The sequence below is a fragment of the Cyprinus carpio genome, chromosome A24 (assembly GCF_018340385.1).
Source record: "Cyprinus carpio isolate SPL01 chromosome A24, ASM1834038v1, whole genome shotgun sequence".
Classification (NCBI taxonomy): Eukaryota; Metazoa; Chordata; class Actinopteri; order Cypriniformes; family Cyprinidae; genus Cyprinus; species Cyprinus carpio.
The window spans coordinates 9,894,588-9,913,463 of record NC_056595.1 but is presented as its reverse complement, the minus strand read 5'-3'; positions in this window follow the sequence as shown (position 1 = coordinate 9,913,463).

The following is an 18,876-nucleotide window of genomic DNA, read 5'->3' as shown; positions in this document are numbered from 1 at the left end:
CTTTTAAGAAGTACACTTATGTTGTGTTTAATATTATATTAAATTATTTTATTTTATATTTGATTTTAAGTTTTGATTTGAAATGTTATGTTTTCGATTTAAGTTAAGTGTCTGAAAGATTACATTCAGTTCTAAAGTATATTTTTTAAAGCATATTATTTCCATAATAAGTACTCTTTTAAAAAATATGCTAAATTTGTGCTTCTTTTTCACAAGGGTAAACAGGCTGGAACTTGTCATACAAATGGCATTGAAGACAAAATCTTTAAAAGCTGCTGCACTCTGCTAAAATGGGGGTCAACTTGAGCTTCAAGAGAAGAGGATTTCATATGCTTCAATAACTTCTACAGACTGTTATGCTAGTGTGGTCAGATTTTATTTAATAGATTATGTTATACCGTATAACATTGATTATGCATGTATTTATGACCTTAATTGATCTATTAGGCATGAAACATTGAACATATTGAACATGAATATGTCAACAAATACATACATATTTAAGGATAAAGTATAATTTGAGTAATGTCATCTGGTCATTATCAAGTAGATTTTGTGATGTTTTGTGATAATGATTGGCTGACTACATCATCTGACTTATTGCATGGCTGCCTTCCAAATATATCAATAAATGGACATTAAATATTAATTTAAGTGGGAAAGAAAAATACCATAACTGTATGCAGTGGAATTTTGTTTTAGACAGATCTTAATCAGGTCTTAATCTTCTGCTTGGCCTTGCAACTGGCAAATTATTCATTATTCATTGTTTTACCTTAAGCTTTACATCAAGCTACAACTATAAAACATCTATTGCTACTTAAACAGAGCCTTTCGAACAAATTACAACACAGTGATGTCATTTACAGTCAACAGATGATCAATGTTAAGAGCTGTCAATAAAAGCTGCAATACAGAAAATATTTTCAGGCACAGTCATAAAGGGGCTGTCTCTTTTAATTAGACTATTTTCAGTTGTCAGTGAGCCTCAATCAGAGACCTGTACGACACAACCTCCAGTTATACCTTAGGAAACTCTGGCATGCAATAAGTCACTGAGGCCTGCAGCCTACTGTAAATTACTCAGTACCACCGGAGGAATGTCGATAGTAAAAATTCCAAAAAGCAGCTGGAATGATGAGAGAGTTAATATGACTTGGCCAGATGGGAAATGAAGCATTTTGCTTTCACAGGCCCAAGGAAGGAGACTCTGTTCTGTATCCCCTAGCTGCTATTAAATGTCAGAGCTCTTTGTCCCTCTTAAAGAATCTTTTCCTCTTCTGCTGTCATGGCTTTTCACTCTCATTGTGCTTGAAAGGTTTCAGGAATAGGTAAATGTACTTATATGGGGATACTTTTGCAGAGAAGAGTTTTGGAGTGGATTTTGCTGGAAGCGAGAATACTTTGTGCTTCAACTGCTCTAAAAACCAGGGTCACAAAAGTTCTACTGTACATGTACTGTATGCTTTTCTTCTAAATCTGCACTTTACAGTGGCCTTTTTTTTAGGTTCTTTAATGTTTTCTGCTTCAACTGCTCTTTGTTTTTGCTATGATAAGAATTTTCAACTATACAAGAGTTTAAGGTTTAAATTAATACCCACGAGGCTTCGACTGAGAATAACAACTATACAATTTTCCACACAAGTGTACACGTTTTAAAAAGAATGAAAATGCATACAAGTTCCTTTCCAGGGACTTTTAATACCCACGAGGACCGACTTTGTAGCAATAGAGCACTGTTTGAGCAAAAAATATTCATGTATTACTGTGGTATCACAGAAATTAATACTGTCGATGATTTTTGTTTATTTTATGAGAGTTTTGTTTGAGTGATAATAGCAATGGTTTGTTATTAATTTATTACTGTGGTGTCAAAGCAAACCCATCAATCGATCATTTGCACAGCAGTCATTTAGAAATAGTTTTCAGATCATAGTAAAAAACATAATTAATTTTAGATGGTGAGCCTGTGTGGGAAGCATTGGCATAAGATGGGTATGCAATGAAATTGTGCAAATAATGCTAAACAGATAATTAAATTATACATACTTGAATCCACCATTGAAGTGACTTTGCCATTTCATTTGTTTTCCTGCATAATATTATTTACATCAGATTAGTAGAAAATTATTACACTCCAAAAGGATTTTCATAATGAGTAATGTTGTCTTATTTTACACTAGAAATATAAAAAATATCCAGTAAAAAAGAAAAAACATCCTTAAAACATGACATGAATCTACTAAGTAAAAATGCATAAGACAACAAAAAAAATAATAAAATAAAATAATAATAATACCATCTGCATACAGCCTTTTTTTCATGTGTGTAAAAATACACATTTCCAGTGCAAATCAAGATGTGAAAAAAGTCAAAATATCTTTCACAATTTCACTTCTTCTTCAAAATATTTCTTGCTTTAATTATGTTTACTGTGATATATATATATATATATATATATATATATATATATATATATATATATATATATATATATATAAACTGTTTGATATTTTTACTAAAAATAAACAAAATATAAGTACTGATTTAAAAAATACTCAAATGGAAAGTATTTCACTTTAGTCTCAGATACTAAAATATCCTAAAAAGTCCATTACTGCTGATTTTTTAGACCCCTAACCCCTATTTCCATTCTGTGATCCTGTGCACCTTCTCATTACATGCTTTATAACAGTCTGTGTAAAGTCAAACCACTTGTCGGCCTTCAGTGGTTTAGATGACCGTGTCATTGCAACTCTTACACTCTGTTTTGGGAGGGCAAACAGGAGTACAGTCTTGACACGGCTGGATTAACACTGGAACAGGACCTTTGAGGAGGAGGACCAGTCAATCAACAGAGGAGGAGAGGAAGTAGACTCAGCATGAGTAGAGCAAGGGGTAATTAGAGTCATAAATATTAACCCATACAGACACATAGGCTACACCTACACAGCCACTTTAGCCAACATGCACAGCAAAGAACTGTTTGTTTTTTTTTTGTAAAAATAAACATCCCTAAAATATACAGTACAGGAGAAGCAAAATTGCATAGGATATTAGCTACATTCAAAATATATTCTAACAAAGGCTTATTATTCTAATAAACTACACCAAATTTTGATTTGCAATTATTTTATATTTTATATTTGTGCATAAAACAAGATAAGGACCAAATGGAGTAAGGAAGTCTAACATTATTTATTTATTTATTTATTTTTATTTATTTATTTAACTCAAAAATGTAAAAAAATAAAATAAAATGCAGTGTACAACATGAGAAAAACTTACACTAAGACTAAATACACATGCTTAAACTGTCACTTTTAGTATGTGGGAGCTGATTTAGGATTTTCGATTACAGAGATGTGGGAAATGAATGTCATTTGGAACAAAATTGTAAACATTGTTCAGTCAGCTTTGGATCAGTTTAAATTTCTTGCATGACTTACGGGAATGGAAACTAAATCAGGTGTTTAGTGGAAGAACATGACATGCATGGATGGAAATGCTGCAGTCTCATTCCACTATCAAGAGGTTTTATTACACTTGTCTGTCTAAAAATGGAAGAGGATGAGAGAGGGCGTCCGTCCAACAGTCTGACTCCCAGAACAAGTCTCAGCCCTCTGGAGCACATCATATCTTGTTTGGAAAGAGTTAGCGCAGTAAATTAAACTCAGTGAGGAATCCTTGCAGTATTCACATCCAGGAGTGTGGCATGTTCTTAGTACTGTCATAAAAATGGAGGAATAGTCTGTATGCAAACCAACCATGAAATTGAACAAATCCCAAAACGTTTGGTGGGAATGATTCTAGGTGTTTCATCCAAGGAATGTCCACAACTATTCCCACAGGATTGATGTATGATCCAGTAAGAGATATGAACGTAATTTTCACAGATTTAGTAAAGTTACTAAGGGCATTGAAAATCTAACATTGACTCTAAATCCTCATTCTTACATCATGTCACTACAAAAATTTGTTGTAAAATTGATTTTTTTCTTTAATAGACAAACAAACACAACAGAAAAAAACAAACATTTTAAACTACTAAATTAACAAATAGAACACTGACAAACCTCATATTTAATTTACTACAGTAAAATATGTATATCAGTTTATCAGTTTCCATTAAAATAGAGTTTTAAAGAAATGATGATGAGGAAAAACAAAACTGGTAAGAATTGCTGAGAACGACTTGAGCAGGATTCAAGCTTGCTCACACTTTACTTTTAGTTTGTTTTCTTCCCCCTCGATTAGTTAAATCTGTTCACCTGTGTTCTGTTAATCTAGTCATTAGTCCCTTATTTGAGTTAGTATAAGTACTCCCCATTCTGTTCTTTAATTTGTCCGGTATTGATATTAATGTTGTTTTGCTGCGTGGTCCCTTTGCCTTCATGAATTATCATCTTCTTGGATTCTATTAAACTCTTGTGTATATGACCTTTTTCTTCGTGTGTCATTCCTCTACATGTACATAGCGTTACAAATATCACCACATAATGTATATATAACCTATGCTCTGGTCTGAATTTTAGTGAAAAAAAACATGAGGAGCCCAGATGAATATGCAGCCAGGGGACCCAGAATTCATATCTTTGCCCCTGATGGTATCAATATGTTCTCAGATTTTAACATCTTCAAATAGAGTGAATAAACGTTTGTTAAGCACATCAGCCACATCCTTAGTTGACTAGCATTTGTGTCCCCTTGAAGACCATGTTTGGCTTCTTTCATAGATTTAATTCCGTCTCTTACGTTGCATTGCTGCTATAACTTATATCTTAAAAAAATTAATAAAAATGGTTCAGAAATTGCTTGGGCTATTGTCCAAGTATGTCCATCTGCTCAACTGCCAGTGTCTTGGCTTTTGATTTTGGATGTGTTGTGATGTTCTTCCAGAATAACAATCATTTCAACCATCATACAGTTCTGGCGATATGGAGACCAGCTGATTCTGAAGTTTCAAAGAGCACAGAGAATGGAGTTCATGAGAAACACAGACCTTGCTTCTTTACCAGTTTATTTATCGTTCCTCTCTCTTTCAAGCCTAAAAAAATGAGTGTTTCCTGTCAGAAAGGTTTCTGTGTAATGGGGTCATCTCATGTAGATGGAATGAGGACACTAGACTCTAAAAACACTCAAAATGTGAACTTGTATTTGAAAGACACTCACATGCAATTCTGAGTTAAAGCTGAAATTTGACAATAAATGGTGCTGAAAAAAATATGATTCATACAGATAACAACCTTGCCATTGATTGAACTGTTACTTTGTGGAGCTGGTCAGTATTTTTAACAAACAGAACAATGTTTTTAAAGTTGAACGATGAAAACGGAAGTAATGACAGATCTTTTCTTCCATATTTTGACAAAAGAAACATCTCTTCAATCTATCCTTTACCCTCTTACACTAGCACTTTCTATTCTATCTATTTGTTTACTTTTATTTACTATAAAAAAACTTGACTCTCTAACACTAGCACTCTAACACTAAATGTTTTCCTTTTGTTTATTAAAAAAGAAAAAAAACTTGACCCTCTAACACTAGATCTATTCTATCTACTTTTGAATCTTTTTATTTATTATTTAAAAACCCTTGTTACGTGAACTGCGTTAGTTTGTTAGTTGGTTTGATTGCTTCTATTGTTCTCATTTGTAAGTCGCTTTGGATAAAAGTGTCTGCTAAATGATTAAATGTAAATGTAATGTAAATGTACTGCATATTATGGCAGCAACAGGAGTGTTTAAACATGAAAAAAAATAACACACCAGCTGATAAATCCAGTTATGTCATTTTGACAAAAATTTATAGATATAATAATTGCTTGGCAGAGCTCAACAGATTATTTTGCTTGCTTTTAGATAAAACTGTCCCAGAAAAAAAAAATAATAATAATAAATAAATAATGGTTTTGGTTTTCAGAAGATACATAGAGCAGAAAAATATCTTAGCATCAAACATATCATTAATCTCAGATAAAATAGTAGACTCAGATTTACTTAAGCAGAAAACATAATGCACTCCGGCTCCTGCCCTGCCATTCACAACCTGACTGTGAGAAGTGTGCTTCAAAATCTCGGTAATTGCATTAGGACATGTAGATTGCTTTGTGGGATGGGTGGCGAAGCCAAAGGTCACTGGTAGCTTGTAACAAATGCCACGCCACATTACACCAAACAAGAAAAATAATCTGCCTCTTAACCAGGGCCAATTAGCAAGACATACCTCTGATTGACTTTTACCAGCGTTGAGATGGCAACACAAGCCAAGTCTCTGCGTCTGTTTTGGACTCAATAATGCAGCCCATTTTATTTTGATAATGAACATTTGTATCGTTGAGAGAGAGAAATTTGTATCATTTGAAGAGACTGGCCATTACTGACATAGAGCTTGAACGTCAGTGCTGGAAATAGCTTTTGCAATAGTTGAAAACCAAATTCATTTGCAACCTAACTGTTTACCAAAAATTTCAAACTACTATAAAACAGCACATTTTTATTGTTGTTTATAAATATTATTATCTTGATACTCATGTAGTACCATTTTTTTAAAGCTTTATTACACGGCTCTGTGGAATACTTCATTCTTGATAACAACTGGTAAAAGCTAATAACAGGATCATCCAGGTAACAGCAGTCAGCACTGTACTCTTGCTTGAACAATTTTTCTTGGTGTAAGCATTTCATTTTTTTAGTTAATAAAATATTAAAACTCGATTCAAAATGTTGTACAATTATTTAATTATTTCATCCATGTATCGCGGACTCGCTCTAGTTTCATACAAACGCAACTGCTGCCATTTTGCTACGTTTGTTTTGTACACTGTAATGGATTATAAGAGAACTAACAAACTGGTAAGGTTTTTTAAAAAAAAAATCATCTTAATTCTTTTATTGCCTTAATTATTTTTTTGGTGAAATGTTGTGTAATAAGAGGTTTGACTGCACCTAAATGTCCGTCTAGTTTGAATTTGCCTCTTGCTAATAACAACTGTGTTCACGGTAGCTTTGCTTTCAAATATTTCAACTCAAATCAATATTTTGCATCTAATTATTTAGTTATTTGGCAAGTAGCCATGTAATAAGCGGGATCCAGCTGGTTGTACATTATCCCTTGCATAAAGCACTTGAGGTTGTGCTGTACATATGAGAGGATCTGTTGCACGTTATCTTGTAAAGTGGGTATAAAAAAGAATAATCCCCCTTTAAAATAATCAAATTTTGTTGCTTTGCAACCTGAAATGATGATGGACAGAGTTTTTGTCTTATCCAGTTGTATTTACTAAGCAACTAGCTCCTGCTCAGGACCAGCACATGACACGCTAAGGACAAGCTCAAACCAGCAGCCATGCTTCAAACATACCCAACCAGCATATGCTGTTTTTTTCAACAGGTTATGGGTGGCAAGGCACTGTCAAAAGTTCTCTGGCATAAAGTTGTGGATAAGCACAAGTCAGGAAATGGATACAAACAAATTTCAAAAGCTTTATCAAAGCTTAGAAGCACAGTAAGATCTATTATTAATAAGTGGAAGGCATTTGGTACAACACAGACCCTCCCTAGATCAGGATGTCGCTCCAAGCTTGATGGCAGAGCCAGAAGGAAACTGGTCAGAGAGGCTACAAAGAGGCCTACAGCAACTCTGAAGCAGTTGCAGGAATTTATGACAAAGAGTGGTCATTGTATGCATGTGACAACAATATCACAAATTCTCCACAAATGTGGCTTGTATGGAAGGGTTGCAAGAAAAAAAGAAAAAAAAAGCCACTCCTCAAGAAAGGCCACATGCAGTCATGACTGAGCTTTGCCAAAACACACCTTGATGATTCTGAGGCAGATGAGACTAAAATTAAATTATTTGGCCTCAACACCAAAAGATATGTCTGGTGGAAATCCAAAACAGCTCACCATCCAAATGCACCGTTCCTATAGTAAAGCATGGAGGTGGAAATTGTAGTTTCCTGGCTTAAAAAATGTTGAACTCTTCGACTGATGATTCATAATGAGCTTTATTTAAAGATCCATCACCGTAGATTTGCAGTAATCACCGTTAAACGCCATAAGACATCACAAATCACTGTAAGAGCTTTGTATAAAAAAACAAAACAAACAAACACAAAACATAATATAAATAAATCTTGAAACAAATATACATCAAATCAAATACAAATTAATAGAAATAGGCCTACATCAATGATTTAACACACCTAACATCATACAAACAAATAACCATACTACATTACATAAAGAAAGAAATTCAAAACAATACAGATAACAAAGTCAATATTTTACCTTCTCCATTTAAACCAGAAACTAGATCCTTGAAGTTCTCTTTAACCGTAAACCTTTGAATGAATCGACCATGTGCGTCCTAGCTGCACTCCTTACTAGAATGCTTTGAACATGCCACAATATATCTGCTTATGCAGATGAATGACAAAATAAAAGGCTTTACTACCACAAGACGTATAAACAAATAAAAATCCCAAAATCCAACAATTAAACATGAGACACATTCAAAATAGACAACGTAATAAATCATTTAAGGAATATGAAAAAAAATTAAGATTAAAGTAAACAATATAAAAGGAAACAACATAACCAATTCATTAACAGTAATATCCTGTTATGAGGGTGTTTCTCTGCAGCAGGGACTGGAGCATTGATCAGGATAGAAGGAAAAATGGATGGGGTAAAATACCATCAAATTCTTGAGGAAAATCTGCTGCCCTCTGCCAGGAACTTGTCAATGGGAAGAAGGTTTTACCTTCCAGCACGAGAATGACCCAAAGCACATAGCAAAACTGACCACACAGTGGTTGAAAGAGAAAAAGGCGATTGTTCTTGCATGGCCTAGTCAGAGCCCAGACTTAAACCCCACTGAAAATCTGTGGAATGGCTTGAAGACTTCAGTCACCCTCAAATTTAACTGAGCTTGAGCAGTTCTGCAAAGAAGAGTAGGCAAATATTGCAAAGTCTAGATGTGCAAAGTTAGTAGAGACAATGACATACTCCAACAGACTAAAGGCTGCAATTAAAGCAAAAGGTGGTTCAACAAAATACTGACACAAGGAGATGATCCTTTTTCCAACTCAGTGATTCTGTTTTTATTTATTTATTTATTTTTTTATTTATTTATTTTTTTTTTTTTTTTTTTTTTTTTTTTAAAAATGGTTTTACAGTATATTTTTGGCTTGGATGTTATATGTTATAAGTTGCACTGAGTAAATACAACTGGATAAAACAAAAACTGTGTCTGTCTTCATTTCAGGCTGCAAAGCAACAAAATGTGATTCTTTTTATGGGTGGTGATTCTTGTCTACACCCACTGTATTTTATTGAATATACACCACCATTCAGGAACCATTACTCCAATTTTCAGAGTCACATGATCCTTGGAAGATTTGCATAACACCGCCCAGATGTTCACTCAAAGAAAGAAGGCATACCTTTTATTCTCGTTGTAGTATTGTTGTTGCCGCTGCCACCATGTCGTATAGATGCTGTGTATTTTACTGTGAAAGCAAAACTACTTTGTTTGGCCTTCCAAAAGAAAACACGGCTAGAAATCATGTTTATATCACGTTTATAATGAGTTTTATGTTTATGTCTAGTCGCTGCAGCCGGACAAGGCATCACAATATGTTAAGAGGTGTAACTTTTCCGTCACACGCTTGAGGCATTTGGCCAATCACAACGCGCTGGATAGCTGGCCAATCAGAGCACACTTCGCTTTTGAGAGCGATAATCCTTGTTAAAATCAACGCGTTTCAGAACGCAGGGCATAGAGGAGAAACAATAATGTACAGTATGTGGAAAATAACCTCAAACCGCATAAACACATTTCAAATACACAAAATTATGTTCTTTTTAGCAGCATCATATGACCCCTTTAAAAAAAAAAAGAAAAAAAAAAACCTTTTTGAATAATATAATAAAGACCATAAAATATTTGCCTGACTTCCTTGCATGGGTTTTGTTCCTTGCATGGGTTTTGTGCTGACTTCCTTGCATGGGTTTTTGTGTTTTGTGAGGATGACTGTGCAAAAGTGCATGGTTTGACAATCCTAGGATCCCCTCACAGGCTTGATAGCCCAGCCAAGTAGCATGCCAAGACTGGGCACAAAGCCCAAATATTTAAAGAGCCTTCACACATGAGGAATATTTGCAATGGTAACTTTAGCCATGTCGCAGGCGATAAAGGCCCTTCGTCGATCAGATTCAGCAGGGTTGCTGCGGAGGCTGCACAATTGTTGAATGAACCACTTTGTTCTGGCTGCTGACCGGGCAGAGATGCTGTGTGATAAGCCTGTAAGCCCAGCTCTGCATGTTCAATAGGTCTGCTACTTCCTGCTAAATAATAGTGCTCAACTCTGCCCACGTACATGTCAGTAAAACCTGTTATTTCTGCTCTATGCCAAGTGTATTCTCAGAAAAGGGAGAACAGTTGTTTTTTTTGTTTTTTTTCATTGAAGGAAAAGGATATGCTGTTTCATATTTTTGCCATCTTACATTTGCATCTGAGCAACTCTGAAAGCTACAGACAGCTGAGGAACACAACTCAAGTCATCCATTTATACAAATAAATGAAACTTGTAATACTGTATCGAGAAAGCCTGTACTCAGTAAAAAATTAGACCAGATGAAATAGCTTTATCTAAAACAGTCATAAACTTAAATGTTTCTGTAAAAAAGACAACAACCTCCTTAAAGAATTAAGCTAAAAAAAAAACTGCCAAATATAACATTACTGTCAAAACATGTTATCCATATCACTCATTATTAAAGAACAAAATATCTTTCACTATCTTTCAATATACTTTTACTGTACAAATTACATCAACTGACTCGTTTAAAATCAAAGCAAACTATAACTGTTCATGGCATTACAGTATTAAAATTACTTGTGGAAAGTCTTACATCAATTTCCTGTAGCCTTCTAGTAATGCTATACTATCATCTAAAGGTCTCTTACAAGAAAGCATGTGGTGATTATCCATAAAACATTGGTAATGGTTACATTCTAAAGAGGCAATAAAATAAATGCAAACAGAAAGTGGGTTTGGCAACTAAAGAGCCCGATTAACATTTTTGATTTCACTGACACATAAATAGTCCAATTAAGACCATTTGGTGAATGGGAATCTTCTTGTTGTAAGCAAAAGAAAGTGGATAATTAATTGTTTTATTATTAAAGCCTGTAGATAAGCAGCAGTTAATTTAAGAAAAAAAAGGTGTTTTCTGAAATGCTATAAAATGAATATTTAATAGATAGGTCAATTTATATTATTCCTAAAATGTCACAGAAAATATGTAATTCATCTTAGATATGCACTGCACTAAAAATAATCAGCAAAATACATACTTTGCATGATTTTAACACTTGTCTTTATCACTTACAATTATAACTTTCGTCTATGGCCCATGTGATCCATGACACCCTTTAACCAAACAATTGCCTCATAGGAAAGTTGTAATTAATGTCTAAAAGTATTTCCTGTTTTCTATAATGTCCAGGTGCTCCATAAATCAGTTACAACATAACACATATATGGTGCCACTGTAAATTAGGGGTTGAGGTTATTTCAAAACCACTCACGTTCTCAAAAAGCAGCATGAATGTGATGAATGAGAGGCCTCTTCATTTTATTCTGTGGCTCAAGAGGCATGTTTGAATTTTCTCACAGTAGATAAGGAGGCAGATAAAGATGTGAGTGATGGCCCTTGTGGAATATCTGACAACTTGCCTACAGCTAATAACATAAATCATCACAATAAATAGTTTAGACTTTAACAAACAGGCCTTTGAAGAGCAAATGCAACTGATTCACACTGAAAAGGTTACGGTGTGATCCCACCTGATCTATTCTGTGCAAAACATTTATAGATTTTTCTTTGCGATTGTGATATAATAAATGTGTGTGACATGTGCTGCACGTGTATTTTGTTTTCAGGGACAAATACACATGTGTTAACCTTGCGGAATGGAAAGAGAAGAGGTAGATAAATGTATTGCTTTGGAGTCAGTAACAAAACAGGACAATGGCAAAAAAATCATTCATAGCAGAGTCCAGGTTCATCAATCATACGAATATGCACACATGTACATATGCATGCACACACACACACACACAGCCCTCAGAGAGACAATGCCTAAAAATATACTGCATCTCACATGTGTGCATCCATTTCCTTGCAGGATGCAATGCTATTCTACAACTATGACCTCATATAAATTATGTGCTATAAATAAAGTCATGTGACAAATTGGAATGGTAACAATGGGTTGCAGAATCAAGCCCGGTGTGATATCTACCTCTGTGGTTCAATCAATATAAGTTTTTTTTTTTCTTTTCTTTTTGTTTGTTTGGTTTTTATTTTTGTTGATGTTTTGTGTGTGTGTGTGTGTGTGTGTGTGTGTGTGTGTGTGTGTGTGTGTGTGTGTGTGTGTTTGTTTTTTTTTTTTTGTGTTTGTGTGTGTGTGTGTGTGTGTGTGTGTGTGTGTGTGTGTGTGTGTGTGTGTGTGTGTGTGTTATATGTTCCTATGTGTATTTATGTATATTTGGTATAATTATTACTTGAAATGGATGGATGGGTGGGTGGGATGGATGGATGAATAGATAGATAGATGGATAGATGGATAGATGGATAGATAGATAGACAGATAGATAGATAGATAGATAGATAGATAGATAGATAGATAGATAGATAGTTTTAGGTCACTTTCTCATGTGTATCTAGATGCCATCTGAAGGTCAATAATCTCCTAGCAACAGTGCCAACAGGAACGCTGTGGCTGGCCAGTCAGATTTTGTTTACTGGTTCCTCCACTGACAAGTGTGTGGGTGCTGAGGGCAGAAATTAGGCCATGCCTAGTAATGTGAGAGACAGAGTGAGATGGGGGCCTGTGGGGCTACGGGGGGGGAAGGCAGATAAGAAGCTGACAGTGAAATAGCACTGAGACTGAAAGCTATGCTGAAAGTGTAGTTACAGAGGCCACAGGGGTTCTCGTTGGAAATAACAGGAGAGTGAAGGGAACAGGTAGTTTAGGTGTGTGTGTTTGTGTTAGAGCAGTTCATTGGGTTAGTGTGTTACTGCGTCAGATTGAACTATAATCTGGCCTTTAATGGCTTATGATACCCAGCGTTGCGCAATGTGTCTCTATTTGGTCATGATCACGTGACAGCATTGTTTTTTTGCATTCAGTTTGTTTTTAACCCATTTGGATTAGGTCTCTGGAGAAACTGAGCTTATAATATCACATAAATCTGTAAAATGAAAAATAATGTTATTTAAAAGCGATTTTAGAGTAAATTCTGCACTGGAGATTTTAAGATAAATTTTTGCATTTTTAGCTTTACCATCTTTAAATGAGTTCTGCATTGACATTATTTAATAGTACTCTTATGTCATATTTCAATTTTGACAAGACCATAGCATTACTTTTATATTTAAATATTAGATGAAGTTCCACATACATACACTTGTTTGTTGACAATCTAACACAAAGTCTGATAAGTGAACTGCTATGTTACTGTAACACATAGCAACAATCTATCAGGTAAGGTACAGTATAATGAACAGGCAGTGTGACACTCTAATAAATATATAAATAAATTATAAACTATACAATAAATTATACAAGAAATATGGTTTATTTATTGAGTTTAAAGTGTTAATATTCTTATTCCACTTATTTTATTTTAAATAATAATCATAAGTTTTGTTATATTTTAATTTAATTATAATAGACCACTTAATGAGACACATAAAACTAGCACATTTATGTAGGAAATCAGTTGCCAGGAACAATAATCAATTATACAGTTTATCTGTCATTTTATTGTGGTGACTGACTGACTGACTGATCAGAACCAACACTATGACATCAAATATCTTAGATATTAATTTGTTAAATAAAAATATGATCCTATATATTGTTATATCTGGGTCAACTTTGGCAAGTAAAGTCCCCAAAAATGTGATAAATGCCATTTGAATTCTGATGGCTAATCTTAAATCTTGTATCCTCGTATACATTTTTCATTGCTGGGCTCCTGCCCTTGTTCTTTGGGCTGTAGAAACCCTTTGTGGCGCTCCTTGGTTTTCAGCATGGATATTAATCTTTTAATGTGCTCTCCTTCACTCACTATCTTCACGGCCTCCATCTTTGTATGAATATAAAGGCTATGGCTTTTTAAAGTGACAGCTTCCCCCCTCACCTCACCATCTCTGTGTCTCTCTCTCTCTCGCTCTCTCTATCTGTTGCACGTTTAGGCCTCACACTTTGATGAACGACTGTTATTCCAGGAACGAGAGGGTCTGAAGCAACAGGACACTCTTAAATCTGCAGTGACGAGAGAGGCCCTGTTTCCTGACCCTTCTGAGAACGTCTTTGAAATGTGCCTGAAACGCTTCAGCGCCAACAGGGGAAACGGGTGAGCGGAGGCATGATCTTATCTGCACCGTCATAAAGCTTTCACACCAATTAAGCATGAGAACAGTTTTCTTGCCACTCTCGCTCTCTTTCTGAGGGCTACTGCCTGCTTTAAAAAGAGCTTTGCAGGATGTATGGAAGAAATCCTGAGGCATAATGGGTGTAAATCTGCACATGGTAAATACCAATGATGCAATACTGAGATACCTGTATGCGCTAACAGTAAATAGTGTGTTTGGCCTGCATCAGCATAAAACAAGATAAAAGTAAAAACTAAACACTTAAGTACATAGTATAAACTTAAATCTTTATTCAATTATTTTGACATGCCAACATATTAAAATTTATTGGATTATTTTGACATGTATACATATTGGGGTATAGACAGAGAGAGCTCTTTTGCTCACAGAAAGATTGTCCAGTATTTTACACTATAACTGGCAGTACATTAAGGACCTCTTTAAGGTTGTGGACTTCCTGTTTTCTCTGAGATAGAAAGTAGCAGGTGCTCCTGCCTCACATAAAGAACATAATACAGTGAAACATGACTGCTATTATCGGACATGTAACACGAAGGTCATGGGTTCGAGTCTCAGGTCCGACAGGAATTGTCAGTGGAGGGACTGAATAACCAGCACTCTCTTCCACCTTTGAGCAAGGCACCGAGGTTAAACTTTTGAGCAAGGCAGCGAACCTCCAACTGCTCCCCGGGCGCCACAGCAATATGGCTGGCCACTGCTCTGGGTGTGTGTTCACAGTGTGTGTGTGTTCACTACTGTGTGTGTGCATTTGGATGGGTTTAGTGCAGAACACAAATTCAGAGTATGAGTCACCATACTTGGCCACATGTCACTTAACTTTCACTTTCACTTTTAAAAATTTAAAATTAAACTTAAAACTTAAAATAAAAACTACAAATATTAATAAAAACTATAATACTATAGTTGTTGCTAAACACTGGTTCAGTGAACAGTTCAATAGCTTGTGCCTACACAAAATTGATTTTCAGAAATGCACACAGAAAAATATGATAATATATATATATATATATATATATATAATATATATATATATATATATATATATATATATATATATATATATATATTATATATATATATACGGAATATATTCATCTGTTTATTCTTTCAGTCATTCAATGATTAATACATTTGTGCCTTTTTGGGAGAAAATTCACTCTAATGAATTATGTTATGCAAATAGACACAATGGCTTTTAGAAGACACTCTGTTGAGACTCATGATTCATCTTAGCAGCTCTGTTCAGGACCCAACCCTCCAGACTAATGCACACTCATTCATAATGCCAGATAACAAGCTGAAATGAAACACACTGTATTATTCAGACTAAGTATCTGTCCTCTGTCTATTTATGCCACGGGTGATATCTCGGCTGCCTTGGAAACCACTGACTCAGGTAAAGAATCCAACTTCAAAGGAAACAGCCCAGTGTTGTTTCTGTCCGACCTGCCTGAAGAACGTTAAAAGCACGAGGAGATCCTTCATTGCTCAGTTTCAAAGGGACCGTGACATACTTGAATGTTCAGACTTTCTCATGGGGAGCACTTGAGGTTCATGTGCAATGAGAGACAATGATAGAGGCCTCTTCATGCGCCACAAAGGCAGAAAGAAAATTATGTTTTTTGTGTTGTTGTTGTTGTTGTTTTAACAATGGCTGGACAAAAATAAATACTTTCTATAAGTATGAGAGGTAACTGAGCCATCGTGTACACAGATGAAGAAGAATTCTAAATCAACATGAAAAAGCTTTATGATACAACATCACCTCAATATTTTCAACAAGATCTCATTACTATTATATTATACACAATTCTGAATTGACAGCATCTAAAATGCAAATAATTTATAGTCATCAAATACTTGATGAATGTATGCTTAATTATTCTATTAATATTTAATTCATGGAATTAATCAGTTGATTCTATTGCTTTTATGATATTTGATATTATGTTTTCAATCATATTTATTTAACGCTGTTGGCTCGTTTCAAAGGATTACAGTATATATAGTATATACAGGGATAATAAATATAGTCCATTTTATTTGTGTGCTGTGCAAATTGTCAGAATGTCCATATGTTTCCATTTGCATAAAGAACAGACCCAAATTGGACCTTCATATCTGTCCCGTAAAACATCAAAATGTACTTCCTCGAAAAGCACTAAAAAAAAGCACACACACACACACACACACACACACACACACACACACACATACACACACACACACACACACACACACACACACATACACACACACAAAACAATGGCAAAATGTAAAAAGTCATTTTTTTACATTATATAGATGCACATATGATATAAAGGATTCATAAACATTTTAAATATCTGTAGCTGTAAATACTGTATGTAATACTAATTATAATTTAGATGCTGTCAGTATGTCCATTACATTTCAGCTTCTATCCAAAAGTACAAAAAAGCTTTTCTTGTGTTTGAAATACCTACTTAACACTTAAAACAGTTCAAATTATCAACAGTATCTGTGACATGCTGCTGATTATCACAGAAAAATATTTAATAAAACCTCAGCCACAAGCTATTTTCAGTACAACACTGTGAATAAATGCCTCGTAACCGATCCTGTGTGAAATGACACATGGTTGTGTTATTGTAAATAACACTGGGCTCTGACTGACCCTGAATGGAGGGTTGGTAAAGTGATTATGTCTTTCAAACAGAGTGTGTAACCCAGAAAATATGACTCAAAACCGAACAGAGAGTATTTTTTTCAGCAGGTGGCTTTGTTGATCTGCATTTACCACTTTATCTGCTTGCCCCTTTCACCTTTCCTTCTTTTCAATGCTCATCTCCCTAATCTGACTATCCACTCACGTGTCGGTAAAAACATGCTCTGACACTATTGTTGTCAAACTTATAAATGACTCATTACTAAATTAAAGCAGAAAATGTCTGATTCTGATTCATTGATTATGTTTGTATTGTAAACACAAGCATTCTGCTTCCATGGGTTTTAACCCTTGTACTGTAGCTTTGTTGTTCCATTAACCCTCATTTGTTATCAATACAAACATACCTCATGCGTGACCTATATTCACTTTGTTCATGTTTCCAGCTTTACAAACAACATCAATACCACCAGTCGAACTCTAGCACGCCATGCACGTTTAAGACATGTAGGTCAAAGTTGAGAGTTTTTACATATACATACTCTAGTAAGAAAGAAAGTCATTCACACTTTCATTGAAGCAATGTTATGATTTAAGGTGAATGACTACTGACTCATGTACAAACTGAGCACTGCCAGGCAGGTGCCAATACAGATTCCAGCTGTGAAAAGATGCAGTCTCTAGCAAAATTGCTCACCAGACCCTTTAAGAAGGCCTATAAGACCCAGACCAAGACCAATATTAGACCAAAAACCAAGATCCTTCAAAACCCAGACCTACACCGACACAAGACCCATAGCAAGATCAAGATTTAATGTTAATATAATTTGAAAAAAAAAAAAAAAAAATAGAGAGATAAAATGCTTAATTTATTAGAGCATTAATTTCATGATTTTTTAAGTTTTCACCTTATTTTCAATATATAAAACAATTAGTATATTTAAAACTATATATGTGTCAAGCTCAAAAACTTGTACTTGTAAAATTTTTTTATCATATATATATATATATATATATATATATATATATATATATATATATATATATATATATATATATATATATACACACAGTATGGAGAGAGAGAGAGAGTCAACAAATATATTATATATGTATATAATGTCAGTAATGTCAGCTGGTCATTATAATGCAATTTCTTTTTAAATAAAAACTCAGAATAAAACAGTACAAATATGAAACATTTTATTTGTTTCTATGCACATCATGTGACCATTAACCGAAAGAGAACAAGCAAATGTTTTAAATTACTGCCATCTTTTATGTCAAAAGGGTTTGGCTGACAAAAACAGTTGGAAATACCTGATATAATTTGAACTGGTCTCTAGCCTTCACATTTTTTAAACACTTTTGATTATTCGAAACAGAAAATACTCTTTGGCGTTTTGTACGTGTTTAGATGTTCCTGATTTTCTTTTGTTTGTTTGTTTTTCTAGTGTGGCGGTTAAGTGTGGAGGTCAAGGCTCGTTTGCAGCATTTGTTGTGTATAAACAAAGACATGCATATTACATAATGCAAAATAACTACACGGCTGTCGTCATTTAAACGAGATCAGGCAGAGAACTCTGGGTGATTGCGTGTAAGGGAGCATCTCTCATCTCTGTGTGCACGTGTACATGCTCACACACACCAAAGTCTAGACACCTGTTGCTGCACTATTGATGTGAACTCATGTATGTCAACATTAATCACACAGTGCAGAGAAAGGTGCGGTACAATGCATGATGGGATAGA